Consider the following 17,609-nt stretch of genomic DNA (forward strand, 5'->3'; position numbering starts at 1 on the left):
AATTTACAGTGCAGAAGGAGGCCATTCGGCCCATCGAGTCTGCACCGGCTCCTGGAAAGAGCACCCTACCCAAGGTCAACACCTCCACCCTATCCCCATAACCCAATAACCCTACCCAACACTAAGGGTAATTTTGGACACGAAGGGCAATTTATCATGGCCAATCCACCTAACCTGCACATCTTTGGACTGTGGGAGGAAACCGGAGCACCCGGAGGAAACCCACGCACGCTTTGTAACTTTAAGGTTGGGATAAAACATTTTTTTTAAATTCTGGATAATAAGCTGTGTCTTCTCTTAAGGATGAATCCGTGGTGTATTGGCAATGTTCCTCCCTCATTCATCAAGAAAGTGAAAGATTTGAACTCCACTCCAGACAACTCTGTGAGTGGAGGCTAGAACCTGGCTTCTCAATCCTGGGCTGGCACCCAGTGGGGTTCTCAGATCTGGATGGAGTAACTGTGGTGATATGCATCACTGTAAATGCACAAGGGGTTAATGTAAATACACTTCCACCAAGTAAACACTAGAGGGAGCACCAGAGACATCATGACATGCAGACATACAGCTAATGAACACACATGCTCTGTCTCTTTTCACAAGCGGCACTTAGAGAGTTTGATCAGGGGCAGATCAGAAGCATCACACCCACCACGTGGCTGAGAGCAGACTGGTTAGTTATACTGAGTTACTGTAGGAAGATTATCAGGAGAGTCGAACTCATAGAGAACTGTGCTAATGGTTCAATAAATCACATTGAACTTCAAAGTCTGGAGTATCTTTTGGTCAAAGCTGCATCGAGTTGCAGCCTGTGTTGTCCCAGAGTATATAACACAACAGTAACCACCGGCTCAGTGTTCCTATTCCCGTTGCCAGGTATGAGGGGTTGGGTCCTGATGCCAATCTAGATCACCCTCAGCAAACCTGGAGGAGATCGACATACCGGTCTAGGTGTAGCAGTGGGGTAACCCTAACTTGACTTTGTGAATGGGGCTGCGTGACTCCAGAATCTCCCGTGGGAAAATTGAGTAAGTGTCTGTCCTAGGACAGAATATGAGAGACTGACCTTATCTTGACCTCTCCTCCCTGCTTCCTATTCTATTTGCTCAAGGCTGAGGTAATTGGGGTAGAGTTCCATAGATACCAGCTGATTCACCACAGGTTAATGTTCACAAGCTTTCCAATCTGGAGGTTAGATAACCAAGCCCACAGCACCTGTCATCCAATGTCCTTTCCGGTTGGAAAATCTTGAAACCTGCATTGGGGTGCGGGATCTGTTTCATTTTCCATGAACGGCACTCTCAGCCCACAGGCACTGGTCCCTAAAGGAACTCAGATTAAGCAGATGTCACTGATTGAATTTCAAACCTTTATGAAGAAGTTTATTTTGCCCTCTGTTCTAAATCTCTTCAGCACCTTTAATATTAAATTGACAATCACATTCAGAAAGACCACAGAATAGCTAACGGGGGAAGCAGAAATGCCACACTGGTGCATTAGGAGTGGTATCTGTCTTTGGCTTCACTTCAGGGAGGTCAGAGGTTTAACTGAGTGTGGTAGTCACCACTGATGTATAGACTGTATATATATATATGGGTTTTACGGTAAGGCCCCTGTACTACAGGAACGGGGATAGATCCCTGCCTGCTGGCTCCGCCCAGTAGGTGGAGTATAAATATGTGTGCTCCCCGTACAGCAGCCATTTTATCAGCTGCTATAGGAGGCCACACATCTCAGTGTAATAAAGCCTCGATTACATTCTACTCTCGTCTCGTCGTAATTGATAGTGCATCAATTTATTACACAGAGATTTTCAGAGATGTACCTCCACATCAAGCCGGATTGTCTGGAGCTGCATCTTCAAGCAGACAATGCCAGAAAGCACTTCGAACATTGGCTAGCCTGTTTTGAAGCTTACATCGGGTCTGCACCAGACTCAATCCTAGAAGCACAGAAGCTCCAGATTCTGTACACGCGGCTGAGCTCCAATGTTTTTCCCCTCGTCCAGGACGCGCCGACCTACGCAGAAGCCATGGCGCTACTGAAGGAGAATTACACTCAGCAGACCAACAAAATCTACGCCAGGCATCTCCTATCCACGCGGCACCAACTTCCCAGTGAGTCTGTGGAAGATTTCTGGGGTGTCCTGCTCATCCTAGTGAGAGACTGTGACTGCCAGGCCGTTTCGGCCACTGAACACTCGAACCTGCTGATGAGAGACGCGTTCGTTACGGGCATAGGGTCTGACTACATCCGCCAGGGCCTCTTAGAAGGGACCACGCTTGACCTCACGGTGACCAAAAAACTAGTGCTCTCGCTTACGGTCGCCTCACGCAACATTCAGGCCTCTGCCCCCGACCGCGCGGCTCAGCCCCTCTGTGCATCGTGGACCCCGCCGACGGCCACCCCGTCATGGACCCCATCAGTGACAGTCCCCAGCCTGTGCTGCGCGGCAGCCAACCAACCCCGGGGGACCCAGATGCTACTTCTGCGAACAGTCAAAACACCCCTGGCAGCGCAGCCCGGCGCGAAGCACCATCTGTAAGCCTGTGGCAAGAAAGGGCATTTCGCTGCAGTGTGCCAGGCCCGCTCAATCGCTGCTATTGTCCTGGCACCCCCCACGTGTGGCCACTGGGCGCCGCCATCTTCACCTCCTCGGACCACGTGCGTCCCGTGGGCGTCGCCATCTTGCCTGCACAATACCGGGTCTTCTTGACAGTGAACCTGAAATCTGCCTACCACCAGCTCCCCATCTGGCTGGCAGGAGATTCACTCTACTCATTGACCAACAGTCAGTTGCCTTCATGTTTAATAACACACAGCGGGGCAAGGTCAAAAACGATAAAATCTTGAGGATCAAGCTCTCCACCTACAACTACGAGATTTTCTATCACCCCAGTAAGCTCAATTAGCGCCCCGATGCCCTATCCCAAGGTACATGTGCCAGCGCACAAGTGGACCGACTCTGGATCCTATACGGCAATCTCTGTCACCCAGGAGTCACCCGTTTTTACCACTTCATTAAGGCCCGCAACCTGCCCTACTCCATCAAGGAAGTCAGGGCTATCACCAGAGACTGCCAGGTCTGCGCGGAGTGTAAACTGCACTTCTCCCGGCCAGGCTGTGCGCGCCTGATGAAGGCCTCCCCCTCCTTTGAATGCCTCAGCGTGGACTTCAAAGGGCCCCTCCCCTCCACCGACCGAAACACGTACTTCCTCAGTGCGGTCGTGAATATTCCCGATTCCCCTTTGCCATCCCATGCCCCGACATGACGTCTGCCATCGTCATCAAAGCCCTCAACACCATCTTCGCTCTGTTCGGTTTCCCCACCCAGCCCACAGCGACCGGCGAACCTCATTTATGAGCGATGAGCTGCGCCGGTTCCTGCTCAACAGGGGCATTGCCTCGATCAGGGCGACCAGCTACAACCCCAGGGGCGGGAAGGTAGAGCGGGAGAATGGGACCGTCTGGAGGGCCGTCCAGTTTACCCTACGATCCAGAAATCTCCCGAACTCCCGCTGGCAGGAGGTCCTCCCCGACGCACTCCACTCCATTCAGTCGCACCTGTGCACCGCGACTAGCGAAACCCCCCATGAACGTCTCTTTGCCTTCCCCAGGAAGTCCACCTCCGGGGTTTTTCTCCCAACGTGGCTGGCAGCACCAGGACCCATTCTCCTCCATAGACACGTGCGACTCCACAAGACGGACCCGTTGGTTGAGAGGGTACAGCTACTCCACCCCAACCTGCAGTATGCTTACGTAGCATACTGATACGGCCGCCAAGACACAGTCTCCCTCAGGTACCTGGCACCAGCTGGTTCCACACCCACCTCCCACTCTGCCCCGGTGCCACTCTCCCTTCCCCCGGTGCACCCCACAGCAGCCCCTGCTCCAGGACAATCCGTCCTCCCCTTGCTCCCACCTGGGGATGAAGAGGATTTCGACACACTCCCGGAGTCACCGAAGATCAAGCCAACGCCTGAGTCGCCACCAGCACTGCAGCGCGCTCGACGACAGATCAAGGCACCTGACCGCCTAAAGTTGTAATATTCTCTGTGATTTTAAAAGCAACTTGTATATAGTCTGTATATAGTTCTCCACCACCCCCGCTTGACTCATTTTAACATGGGGTGAATGTGGTAGCCACCACTGATGTATATATGACTGTATATATATGGGTTTTACGGTAAGGCCCCTGTACCACAGGTACGGGGGTAGATCTCTGCCTGCTGGCTCTGCCTAGTAGGCGGAGTATAAATATGTGTGCTCCCCGTACAGCAGCCATTTTGTCAGCTGCTGTAGGAGGCCACACATCTCTGTGTAATAAAGCCTCGATTACATTCTACTCTCGTCTCGTCGTAATTGATAGTGCATCACTGCGTGCTTCGGTTCTTGGCACTAACTGATGACCACAAAATTCACAGGAAATGATTTAACCCAATCCCAACGGATATATTCACATCCACAAACATACACACTGACATAATCTCACAGATACACAGACACATGCGGACACACAGACACCTACCTACATACAATCAATCGCAGACACAAACATGTACACAAACACAATATCACAGGAACACAGATACCCACACAATCTCTCTCACACACCCACACACACATTCAGACTCTCACACACACATCCCGAGGCAATCTCCCTCGTACATACATCCACACAATCTCTCTCACACACAACGGACGGGATTCTCTCACCCTGATGCCGGGCCGGAGAATCGCCGCGACCGGCGCAGATTACACCACGCCGCCCTAACGCTGGCGCGGTCGGCGCGGCGCCAGCCTGGGGTCGCTCTATGGGGCGCCCTCGCCCCCCCCCCCCCCCCCCCCCCCCCCCACACACACACACACACGACAAACAGCTCCTCAAACACGGTCCCCTTTAGATACTTAAATACTCGCAGTCATGCAGATGCAAACTCACATGGCTTACACAGGTACACACCTGCATTTGCACACACAAACACACACACACACGCATAACAGATAGTTATTTCCTAGCTGTAAACCTGTGATCTTGGATTGTAAATCATTCCTCGTGCTTTGTTGGGGTGCATGGATTCTGTAATTGCTTCGCGATCTCTTGAAAACCACCATTATTCTCTATTTATTCAACTTCATTAAATATTTTCACTGTTTTATCACAAGCACTTCAATAAACTTAACCAACATCTCCCTGTCTTACACTAAATCTATCTGCTCATGCTTTATTAGTGTTGAGGACAAGCATGCCTGTCCTGAATGCTTTCACAGGACTATGTCTCCTGAGGCATTAGCAGCCGTCACATACCTCATTCATGTTTAGCCTCAGGAAGGGATTGCAGGTGTTTTTACCTCAGTGAGCATCATAGCTGAATCTACAGGAGCTCTATAGGGCTCACTGAATGGAGGTCAGGAGCAGGGGACCTGGTACATTTCCGTTTCCCATGCCCATTCAGGTGTGAGGATTTATTTTTCTCTCAGCCGCCATTTCAAACAGCTCTGGCTTTTGGACAATTCTGGTTGGTGGACATCTGGGTTTGGGCAGCCAACTTGCAGAGATAGTTTGAGCCAACTAGACAGTGCAAAGATGTCATATGAAAAGGACATTACAATTATCTAAAATTTTAAAATCACGAAACATTAAATCCCGAGAGCACCTTGGCTAATTGCATCAATTCAATCAGTTTATCATCAGTGATTTTGCTAAATAGACAGATTTATAATAACATAGTTAAGAAGTGTTCATCTGAACAAATGCAGCTGGTAGTGTCATTACTAATTGTAATGAGGGGCTCATGAATCATCAAATGCATTTAAGAAGTGGATTCCTCCAATTATTAAAGGCTGTCAATAATGGAACACAACGTGTGAACCATGACTCAGTGGGTAGCACCCTCGCCTCTGAATCAGAAGATTTGGGGTTCAGATCTCACTCTGAAGACTTGAGAGCTGGTGCAGAAAGTGAGCTGACACCTACCTCAGTGCTGGAGCGAAGGAGTGCTAACCATGCTGGATGAGACGTTAAAGTCAAGCTCTACCCACACTTGTGAAACCTAGCTGTGGTCAAAAGTGGTTTGCACTTTAGTCCAGGTGTTAATGGCCTCTACCCCGCAAAGTCATGTCATGGACGTGCAGTTTCCCCGAGGTGTGCTGAGGTAAATACAACTCCTTCATACCTAATAAGAAAAATCTATTTACAATTCTGCCACAGTTATTAAATGGAGAAGTTTCTGTTTGTACAGCATGCGGTGTCTTTGTACAGTCCACGGCAATGATGTACACAGAATTGAACATATTTATATCAAGGTTTGGAGCCACACTTCTCCTCGAGACTGTGATGTTCTTTTAGCTGGAGTCAAGCACGACTCATTACATGGAAGTGTGTTTGACAAGTACACACTGTATGACAACTGATCTGAGGATCAGCAGGAACGTTCCTGCTGAACTGTGGGATAATTTGTTTTCCTCAAAGCTGTGGTTAGCTGATGTAATGATGTTATAATTAGACAGGTTGAGAGAAAAAAAGGGAAGGTTTTCCTTGGTCATTGATGATCCGTGAGCATTGATCCGAAAAGATGTTTGATTTTAAGCCATCGTAAACCTTTGATATAAAATCAAATTCTATGAGCTCATTATCAAATGTCTAACAATCTTGTGTTACTTGACAGAAGGAAATGGCTGTAACTGTTAGGTCAAAGGGCTCATATCTTTGCAATGTTCAGCTACAACTAATCTAATGCTCTCAAAACCAACATCCCATTATCCAACTTGTATGATCTCCAGACTTTCCAAAACACTGTTAATTTACACTAAGCCCATATCACCTGCAGACTCGCTGGTTTACCTTGACATATTAGTTCCTGAAGGCATCAACTTTATGTTCAACCTTGTGTTCAAATCTCTCTAATCCCTTCTGTCGATGGGATTTCCCGGCCCTTCCTACCAGTGGGATCTTCTGGTTCCGCCAAAGGCAACCCCCCCACCACCTGCAACAGATTCCCGGCGGCAGGGTGGGCGAGCCGCAGAAGACGTCATAAACTGGAAGATTTCGCTGGCAGTTGATAGCAAGCTGCCTCCACCAACATAAAACATGCCTCAGGGAGGCTAGAAAACCCTGACTCATTCCTTGAAATGTTCTTGAGGCCCACAGCCCTTCAAGACCTGTGCGTTCCTTTAACTATGGCCCTGTGTCCATCCCCACTTTTTTCACCCCATCATTGGCAGTTAACCTTCAGCCACATACTGATATTCTTGAAATCCCTCCCTAAACATCTGCCTCTTCACCTTTCCTCCTTTAAGACTTTGTTTAAAATTACTTCTTTAACTAATTTTTTTGTCACCTATCCCTTTTGTCTCGGGGTTAATTATCAGTCCAATTGCCCCCTTATTGATCTCCATGGGCCGTTTCACTCCATGAAGGCATTATATAAATAGAAAGGGTGGGAATTCACAGCCTCTCCTGCCACTGGGATCATCAGGTCCTGCACGGATCAGCTTTTGGGGGTATTCGCAGACATCTTCAACCTCTTTACAACAATCTGAGGTCCCGATCTGCTTCAAGAAGATGACCATCATCCCTGTACCAAAAAAAAGCCAAGCAGCGTGCCTTAATGACTACCGTCCAGTGGCTCTGACATCCATCATTATGAAGTGCTTCGGCAGGTTAGTCATGGCACGAATCAACTTCAGCCTCCCAGATTGCCTTGATCCACTACAGTTCGCATACTGCTGCAACAGGTCCACAGCATATGCCATCTCCCTGGCCCTGCACTCAACTCTGGAACAGCTAGATAACAAAGACTTCTATTTATTGACTACAGCTCAACCTTCAACACTATTATTCCTATGAAACCCATCTCCAAACTCAGTGGCCTGGGCCCCGGCTCCTCCCTTTGCGACTGGATCCTGTACTTCCTAACACACAGACCACAGTCAGTAAGGAAAGGCAACAACATCTCCTCCACGATCAACCTCAACACCGGTGCACCACAAGGCTGTGTCCGCAGCCCCCCACTATACTCCTTATACACCTCTGACTGTGTGGCTAAATTCCCCTCCAACTCGATTTTCAAATTCACTGATGACACCACCGTAGTGGGTCTGATTTCAATGACGAGACAGAATACAGAAATGAGACAGAGAATCTGGTGAAGTGGTGCGATGACAATAATCTCTCCCTCAATTCAACAAAATGAAGGAGATTGTCAGGAAGCATAGAGGAGAACATGCCCTTGCTTACATCAATGGGAACGAAGTAGAAAGGGTCGAGAGCTTCAAGTGTTTAGGTGTCCAAATTACCAACAACCTGTCCTGGTACCCCCATGCCGACACTATAGTTAAGAAAGCCCACCAACAACTCTACTTGCTCAGAAGACTAAGGAAATTTGGCATGTCAGCTACGACTCTCACCAACGTTTACAGATGCGCCATTGAAAGCATTCTTCTGGTTATATCACAGCTTGGTATGGTTCCTGCTCTGCCCAAGACCACAGGAAACTACAAAAATGTTATGAATATAGCCCAGTCCATCACACAAACCAGCCTCCCATCCATTGACTCTGTCTATAATTCCCGCTGCCTCGGAAAGGCAGCCAGCATAATTAAGGACCCCACGCACCACGGACATACTCTCTTCCACCTTCTTCCGTCAGGAAAAAGATCCAAAAGTTTGCGGTCACGTACCAACCGACCCAAGAATAACTTCTTCCCTACTGCCATCAGACATTTGAATGGACCTACCTCGTTTTAAGTTGACCTTTTCTCTACACCCTAGCTATGACTGTAACATTATATTCTGCCGTCTCTCCTTCCTTCCCTATGTACGGTATGCATTGTTTGTACAGCATGCAAGAAACAATACTTTTCACTGGATACTAATGCATGTGACAATAATTAATCAAATCAAATCAAATCAAAGACAGGACAGCAGGACATGTAAATATTCAGGCGGTTTCCAATTCCAGGTCCCCATCCCTCACAAGAAGCGGTGGAGATAGGTCAGACATCAACACTTTGTCATCTTGTCCAGCCAAGAAACAGTTGGTGGAAGCAGGGAGCTGTTAAAGAAGCTAAATTGTGTGCACTTCCGGTGGCGGCCATGGAGTGAGCGGTCACACATTTGGTAGCTCCTGCTCAAGGTTGAATTCTTTGGTCATTTCCACGTGTGAGGAGGTGGAATTTTGGATGGAAAGATGTGTAGGTGTGCCAGAAGGAGGTGTAACTCCTCTGGTGTGGCTAGTGGGTGGATCCATGAACTAGGTAGTGGGTCGAGAAGAAGGGAGCTGGTGGGACAGGAGAGTCTTTGTGTGCCAGAGGTTAAGATGGTGGATGGCAAAGGGCCTGTCCTGCCCGCCCAGTAGTCAATGGAACAGCTGGTGGACTTCTTAAATTAAAAGTTCAGCCCGCAGAGAAGGGAAGCCCTGGAGGGCCTGACCAAAGTGATAGAGCAGCTCAAAACAGGGGATTGACCGAGTGGAGCAGAGACAGTACAATGGGACATCAGTTATCATGGGGAATTTTAATCTACATGTTGATTGGTTTAACCGGGTCGGTCAAGGCCATCTTGAGGAGGAGTTTATCCACGATAGTTTCCCAGAACAGTATGTAATGGAACCTACGAGGGAGCAAGCGGTCCTAGATCTGGTCCTGTGAAATGAGACAGGATTGATTGTTAATAATAATCAAGGTGAGTGGCAAAGCAAAAAGTGCAGAGGATACTGGAAAGTCAGCAGAGGGATTTGGATAGTTCAAGTGAATGAGCGAGGGTCTGGCAGATGGAATACAATGTTGACAAATGTGAGGTTATCCATTTTGGTAGGAATAACAACAAAAGGGATTATTATTTAAGTGAGAAAATATTAAAACATGCTGCTGTGCAAAGAGACCTGGGTGTGCTTGTGCATGAGTCGCAAAAAGTTGGTTTACAGGTCCAACAGGTGATTAAGAAGTGGAATGGAGTTTTGTCCTTCATTGCTAGAGGGATGGAGTTTAAGACGAGAGAGGTTATGCTGCAACTGTATAAGATGTTAGTGAGGCCACACCTGGATTATTGTGTTCAGTTTTGGTCTCCTTGCCTGAGAAAGGACATACTGACACTGAAAGTGTGCAGAGGAGATTCACTAGGTAAATCCCAGAGTTGATTATGAGGAGATGTTGAGTAGACTGGGACTGTACTTGTTGCAATTTCGAAAGATGCAGGTGGATCTGTGAATTGCGCTTTCACGTATCTGATTGTCAGTCCAGAAGTAAAACACTCGAACACGTCAGTAACGAATATTCGTTTATTTACGGCCGGGACAAATCTCTAAGCAGTCGGGTAACCACCTTCGAGAAGTGCCAAAGTCCAAAATATGGACTGTCTCTTTATACAATCACAGCTTAGAGGTGGTCCCTTTAAATTCCTAGATACACCTATGATTTGGCAAGGATCCAGAACATGTACATATATGGAATTATTCTTCGAGGTCGGGAGGTTATTTTTGACATAATCATTAGCACAAGTCACTATTAATATTAATACAAAGGTTTTTGTATCCCATGGCCATCTGGCTTATCTCATTCCAAGGCCCTTCCTTTAACATTTCAATGTTTATTTGTTCCAACTGGTCAAACAAGCTTAATTATGTTATCTCTGCAATAAAGTAACGGTTCCCATTCATTCCATTCTTTGCCTTTTTGACCTCTCTGCTTTTACATATACGGTCAGAACATTAATTAGTACCAATGCCACACTCCCTATATTCCATCCCATAACCTTCTGACATCTTTGCTTTTACAGATACGGTCAGAACACACTCCCTTTATTTCCTCCCTTGACCTGTTGACATCTCTTTCACAGAGCTTTTCAGAACTGTTATATTAACCCTATCAGCGAAGTTCCAAATGAAATCCACTTCTACAGATCTTATAGAAACATATAAAATTATGAAGGGAATAGATAGGATAGATGCGGGCAGGTTGTTTCCACTGGTGGGTGAAAGGAGAACTAGGGGGCATTGCCTCAAAATAAGAGGAAATAGATTTAGGACTGAGCTTTGGAGGAATTTCTTCACCCAAAGGGTTGTGAATCTATGGAATTCCCTGCCCAGTGAAGCAGTTGATGTTCCTTCATTAAATGTTTTCAAGATAAAAATAGATAGTTTTTTGAAGACTAATGGAACAAAGGGTTATGGTGTTCAGGCGGGAAAGTGGAGCTGAGTCCACAAAAGATCAGCTATGATCTCATTGATTGGCGGAGCAGGCTCGAAGGGCCAGATGCCTACTACTGCTCCTAGTTCTTATTTCTTATGGAGCAGCAACTGGAGTCCCAGTACAGTGAAGATGGCGGTGCTGCCAAGTTTCCTATTTAGATTTCAGAACCTCTCTATCTTTGTCCCAAACTCATTTTTAAGAAGGTTAACGCCCTGATCTCGGGGTTTGTGTGTGCGGGAAAGACCCCGCGGGTCTAGAGGGTTTTTTATGGAGTCAGGGCCAGGAATGGGTGGGGGGGGTTTGGTGCTGCCAAATAAAATTAATTACTACTGGGCGGCTAATATAACTATGGGCTGGGATTCACCGAACCCCCGCCGGTCAGAGAATCCCCGGCGGGAGATGCGAATCCCACCCCGCCAACCCCGCGCGACTGCCCTATTCTCCGGCACCATTTTTTGGTCGGGGGCCGTTGACAGCCGTTGACCTGGCGATTCTCCGAGCCCCCATTCGCTGAGCGGCCGTCCAGTTTTGGCCAGTCTTGCCGGCGTGAATTACTCACCTCACGTACGGCGGGACCTAGCAGGTAAGTGTGCGGGGGCGAGTCCTCGGGGGAGCGCGGGGGGGGGGGACCCGACCTCGGGGGGGGCACCGTGTCCTGGCCCGCGATCGGGGCCTACCGATCTGCGGGCGGACTTGTTCTGTGGGGTGTCTTCTTTCCTCTGCGCCGGGCCCCTGTAGGGCTCCGCCATATTGGGGCTGGCGCGGAGAAGAGAAATATGCCGGCCGGTCTGCACATGCGCGGAAATACGCCGGCTGGTCCGCGCATGCGCAAACTCGTGCTGGACCTTTGACGCCGGCTGGAGCGGCACCAACCCCTCCGCCGTCCACCTAGCCCCCGAAAGTTCAGCGAATTCCTCACTTTCGTGGGTTGTCAACGCCGGAGTGGTTGGCGTCGGTTTTCCCGCCAGCATGGGGACTTAGTCCCCAGAAGAGAGAACCGGGGGGTTCTCAGGAAATGGGTAGTGGGGACGGGGTCGATGTGGGGGCAGATGGAGGAGGCTTCTTGGGGAACGAGCTGAAGGGTTTGGTTGACAGCGCCTCTGCCATTCTCATCGGCCTGGTACTCCGTGGGTCCAGTGATGGTGTCGGCCTTGATAGTGTGGGGAGTGGAGTCAGTATTCGAGACTGGAGGGTGCCTTGGTGCAGGCACCGATCTGTGATAATCATAGCTTTGCACCAGGGGCGTTGGATGCGAAGTTTCAGGGGTGGCGGCAGGCAGGGATTGAGCGATTCGGGGACCTTTTCGTAGGGGGCAGCCTTGCAAAATTTGAGGGTTTGGAGGAAGAGTTTGAGCTGCCCAGGGGGAATGGTTTTGGGTGCTTGCAGGTCCGGGATTTCATGAGGAGGGAGATGCCGTCCTTTCCCAGGTTGCCACCCCTGGGGCTGCAAGATCAGATGTTGTCAAGGAAGTGGGTAGGGGAGGGCAAGGGTCCAAGGTCCACAAAGAGAGGGCCCCGATGGGAAACATTAACTGGGAATGGGAGGAGATGCTGGGCGGGGTAATATGGAAGCCAAGACATGGGAGGAGGCTCTGCGGAGGGTGACTGCGTCCTCGTCGTGTGCAAGGCTCAGTCTTATTCAGTTTAAAGTAATCCACAGCATATGACATTGGAAGGTTGAGCAGGTTCTTTGAGGGAGTGGCGGTAAGGTGTGGGCGGTGCACATGGAGGCCCGCGTCATGTCCACATGTTTTAGGCATGTCTGAAACTGAGGGGGTTCTGGCAAGAGTTCGCGGAGGCAATGTCTGAGCTATTGGGGGTGAAGGTGTCTCCGAGTCTCGAGGTAGCGATATTTGGGGTGTCGGAAATCCAGGAATACAAGGGGCAAGAGAGGCCAATGTGTTGGCTTTTCCCTCTCTAATACCCCGGCAACGGATTTTGTTTGGGTGGAGGGACTTGGAGCTGTCGAAAATTGTGGGTGATTAACCTGGAGGAATTCCTGAGGCTGGAAAGGTCAAGTTCATCTTGAGGGGTCGGTCGATGGGTTCGCTTGGAGGTGGAAGCCGCTCATTGACTTTCATAAGGAGCATTGAGGTGTCAGCAGAGGGGGAAGGGGGATTAAGGGGGTTAAAAAGGGGGAAGGCAGGATGGGAGGAGGGGGTAGGGCGAGGGGAGTAGCTGTTGGTTATTTATTATGTTGTACAATTTCACTTCTGCTCTTATTTGTTCTGTTTGTTGTTTGTTTATACAAATGCTTGAATAAAATATATTTTTGAAAAGGAACAAAATTATGAGAGAGAGAATCTGCTTTAAGCCCAATGCTGACTGAATTCTGGTAGAATGCATTTCTCAATTAGCCTGCTCACAGGGGCAGGCTTTTTCCTTTGTATGCTATGAAGAATTTTAAGAACTAGATTAAATGTCACTGTAATCAGAACTCTACTCTTTGACATACCATGTGAAAAATAAATCAGTTAGTTGACTTATAATTGGCAGTGTCTCCCTGAAGCATTATTTTTTAAGAATTTTTTGGAAGATAGAAATGTTCAGTGGGAACAGATGTGAGCTGAAATATTCAGGTTATTGAATAAAGGTTTATTTACTACTAATCCTCAAATCATGCTGTTAGATATCTAGATATTGGGTCGTCAAGGTAAGCTGTAAGGAATGGAGTGCTACAGAGACCACTTATCGTGAAGCAGAGAGCAGGACTGGGCAGATAAAAAATGCCCCAGGGCAAAGTGATCCCATGGCACATCAGCCTCCGGAGACGAGCAACAGGAATGGAGTATTAATGAATGGTTCTATTCAGAGCAAAGAGTGATCCTGGGGACAAAGTTACTCTTTAATTTTAGGCCACATTGTAAGTTTCAGTTTCACCTTATATATCCTGAGACACACTGCTGCTGGTTTCTCTTGGAAGTAGCCTGCACTTTCCAATATCAAACTATAGAACAATGCAAAAAAGGGAGTGTGACAATAGGTTCTTCTTTGTTGTCTGAATTAGATATTGGGCACAATTCAGCGACCGCGTTGCGCCCGGCATGGATCGGAGCGTGCCAGGTGAATAGGGGGAGAGGGCAAAATCGAGATTTGCGCCCAGCGGGAAGAAGTATGCAATTCCCCACGACGAGCTTATGATAGCGAGGCCCAGGTCTCGCCCAAAAATAGTGTGAATATGATTAACCTTTATTTGCATTAATTTCAATCTTATTAGCGAGATTGAAGTTGAATACAGCAGCCTCGGGGAATTATCCGACTCCCGAGCAGGAGGTCTTAGGGCGTCATTTGGTACTCCTTTTCAAAGCCGGGAAGCCGGCCAATGGCCACCGAGGGGAAGTGAGGAAGTGAGTAGCCAGGTTGGGCTTGGCCAGGAGGCTGAAGCGTTTCAGGTCGGGGGTTGTCCCTAAGCCGAGGGGGATGAGGGACTTTGCGTATGTGAGGCCTTCAAGCCATCTTTAAATATTGTGGAGATCCAAAAACAGACGGCCCGCCTCTCATCCACATCATCAAGAAGCCTTGTGAGGTCGCCATCCTCATAGCGAGGAGTAGCTTTGAGCATTGCCAATCTTGTGTGTTGACTGGTGAGGGAGCCTTGTTAGAGGCGAGTTGCTGAGGTGCGAGTCAGGCGAATCAGATGGCGAGGCAGCCGTAATGTCACGAATCTTGTGGGGGGACTAAGTGCCGTTGAATACTGGTCGCGATCTCGCTAAAGTGGCCACTGTGAAACACCCCGCCAAACACACCCAAAATCTTTCCATTGAATCATGCCCATTGTTTCTTTCACATGCGCTCTCCTGCTCATTCTTTCTAAACGTGGACAGAAAGCATGTTAGTAAGACCGAGTGTGATGCAAATTCATAATCTGTTTTACTGACAAACGATTGTTGGGAGTAATAGGGACTTTTCACAGTAACTTCATTGTGTTAATTTAAGCCTACTTGTGACAATAAAGATTATTATTATTAGAATAGAATTTCATATTAACTTGTTGGATGGGATGTCTTATTTTGGAGTGAGCAGGGTCTTATTGGTTTCATGTTAACTACATATCCTTCTTTGAGAAGAAAAATAATAAAGGTGCCCCGCTACTCTTATCCGTGGGCTTCATATCTTTTCTTGATTAGTTTTATGGTACAGACTGTCTTTGGTTTGAGATGAACGAGTCTTCCTTTTAGGCCAAATTTCCTTCCCATACTTAGCAAGCTAATCCTCTTGCTCAAATATCTTTTTTCACTACCAAAATGTACTTTAAAATTACATTCATATAAGAGTTGTGAATTAAGTCAACAAATCTTGGCCGGGATTCTCCCCTACCCGGTGGGGCGGGGGGTCCCGGCGGGATGGAGTGGCGTGAACCACTCCGGCGTTGGGCCGCACCAAAGTTGTGGATTTCTCCACACCTTTAGGGGCAAAGCCCTAACCTTGAGGGGCTAGGCCCGCACCGGAGTGGTTCCCGTCCCGCTGGCTGGCGTGGAAGGCCTTTGGCGCCACGCCAGCCGGGGCCGAAAGGACTTCGCCGGCTGGCGTAAGTCCGCGCATGTGCCAGAGCGTCAGCAGCTGCTGACGTCATACCCGCGCATGCGCAGGGGAGGGGGTCACTTCCGCGTCCGCCATCGTGAAGACTATGGCAAACGCGGAAGGAAAAGAGTGCCTCCCATGGCACAGGCCCGCCCGCCGATCGGTGGGCCCCGATCGCAGGCACCCCGGGACCAGATCACCCCGCGCCCCCCCCCCCCCCCCCCCCCAGGAGCCCACCTGCGCCGCCTGGTCCCACCGGTAAGGTAGGTGGTTTGATTCCCACCGGACTGGCATGACAGCAACGGGACTTCGGCCCATCGTGGGCCGGAGAATCGCCGGGGGGGGGCCCGCCAACCGGCGTGGCGCGATTCCCGCCCCCCCTGAATCTCTGGTGCCAGAGACTTCGGGAGACGGTGGGGTCGGAGAATCCCGCTCCTTCTTCCCAAGAGTAAATTTTCAGTACATGCCTCATTTTGAAAACATGCACTGAAACACCCCACAGCAGTGTTGCTTTATTAGTGCATCAGAGATGAAATGATCAATCAATGAATGTCCTCAAGCGTTGTGGCGATTTCCTGCACGTCTGGTACCATCTTAAATCCTGCCCATGTGCTGCTGCAGCCGTGAGATTTTCAAACATGCTCAAGTTACCTCACAGCAAATCGTTTAACCACAACTCATTCACAAATCGGAGTAATATGACAGCCACCCATGAATCTCTGTTTTAAGATGGATCATGAGCGATAGATCTAAATTTGAATAAATCCTGGTCCTTTAATATGCCTTGAGTGTAGCTGAAGTCAAAAATTTCAGCCTGAATTGAGTAGGCCTCAGACCTTAAAACTCGGTAATATCGGGTTTCATTGGTGAGCGCTGGAGTGCTTTGGGCATGAAGCATTACATTATCCACCTGCCAAAATCAGCAAAAGAAAATATAAATTTAATTACAATTTCCTTCAGTTCCAAATTTGCAGAGGGCTTTAATGCCTAGAAGAAATACTGAAGAGCTCAAGGTTACACTTGTCGGCACCTCGTTGGAATTTAAGTGACATATATATGCCTTATCGCTGTGACAATTTGCTTTTTAACTTGCTTCAACAAGTAGTGCTGCATGTGCAGATGCCAGCACAATAATCAGTAAACAGATGTCCCCAAATAGAAATGCTTTGCATCCGGCCAGCTCATCCCAGTCAACACACTGATTGATAAACATCTTTCAGGGAAAGAGAAAATTGGACCTATTTGCACTTGTCTGTCTCAAAAGAAAATGACAAGACTAACTGAGTAGGAGCCAAGGGTGTCAGAATACAGTGAGCTTACATTCAATATATCTTGACAGCAGTGTAAGAGTTTTAGTTACGCTGCCAAACTATGGCTTTCTCTGTCATTTGGCAGTGTCCCTAACCTCTGGGTTGAACCAACGTGGGTGATGTTTTATGCTGGAAAGATTTATTCCCTTTATGACTGGAGGGTCAGCTTACAGCTGAAATATCCAGTTTGTTGTCCCGAATTTTAGTTTATCTCCAATCTTTTGCGTTGGCACCTTTTGCTTTTTGTTCAGCTCCTGTTTCTTCCTTCACATTTATGGAACAATCCTAAACAATCCACAAAACGTGTGGCAAGATTTAACTCCAACTCAATCTATAAGTTTGTGCATGATATGACTGTGGTGGGCCGCATCTCAAACAACGACAAATAGAGGGAGATAAATCACTTGGTTGCATGGTGTACCGAAAACAACCTCTCTCTAAATGTCGGAAAGACCAAAGAACTGATCATCGACTTCAGGAAGCGTAGCACGGCACACACCCACGTCTGCATCAATGGCTCCAAAGTGGAGATGGTCGATAGCTTTAAGCTCCTGGGGGTCACCATCACCAACAATCTGTCCTGGCCCAC

General features: G+C 48.4%; 1 protein-coding gene across 1 annotated transcript in view; it reads left to right on the forward strand.

Moving 5' to 3' along the window:
- The window catches only part of LOC119965058 (dedicator of cytokinesis protein 2-like), a 759,716-nt gene that overhangs the window by 465,194 nt on the left and 276,913 nt on the right, over positions 1–17,609 (forward strand). The window lies entirely within an intron of this gene.

Source organism: Scyliorhinus canicula, chromosome 4 (genome assembly GCF_902713615.1).
Source record: "Scyliorhinus canicula chromosome 4, sScyCan1.1, whole genome shotgun sequence".
NCBI classification, from domain to species: Eukaryota; Metazoa; Chordata; class Chondrichthyes; order Carcharhiniformes; family Scyliorhinidae; genus Scyliorhinus; species Scyliorhinus canicula.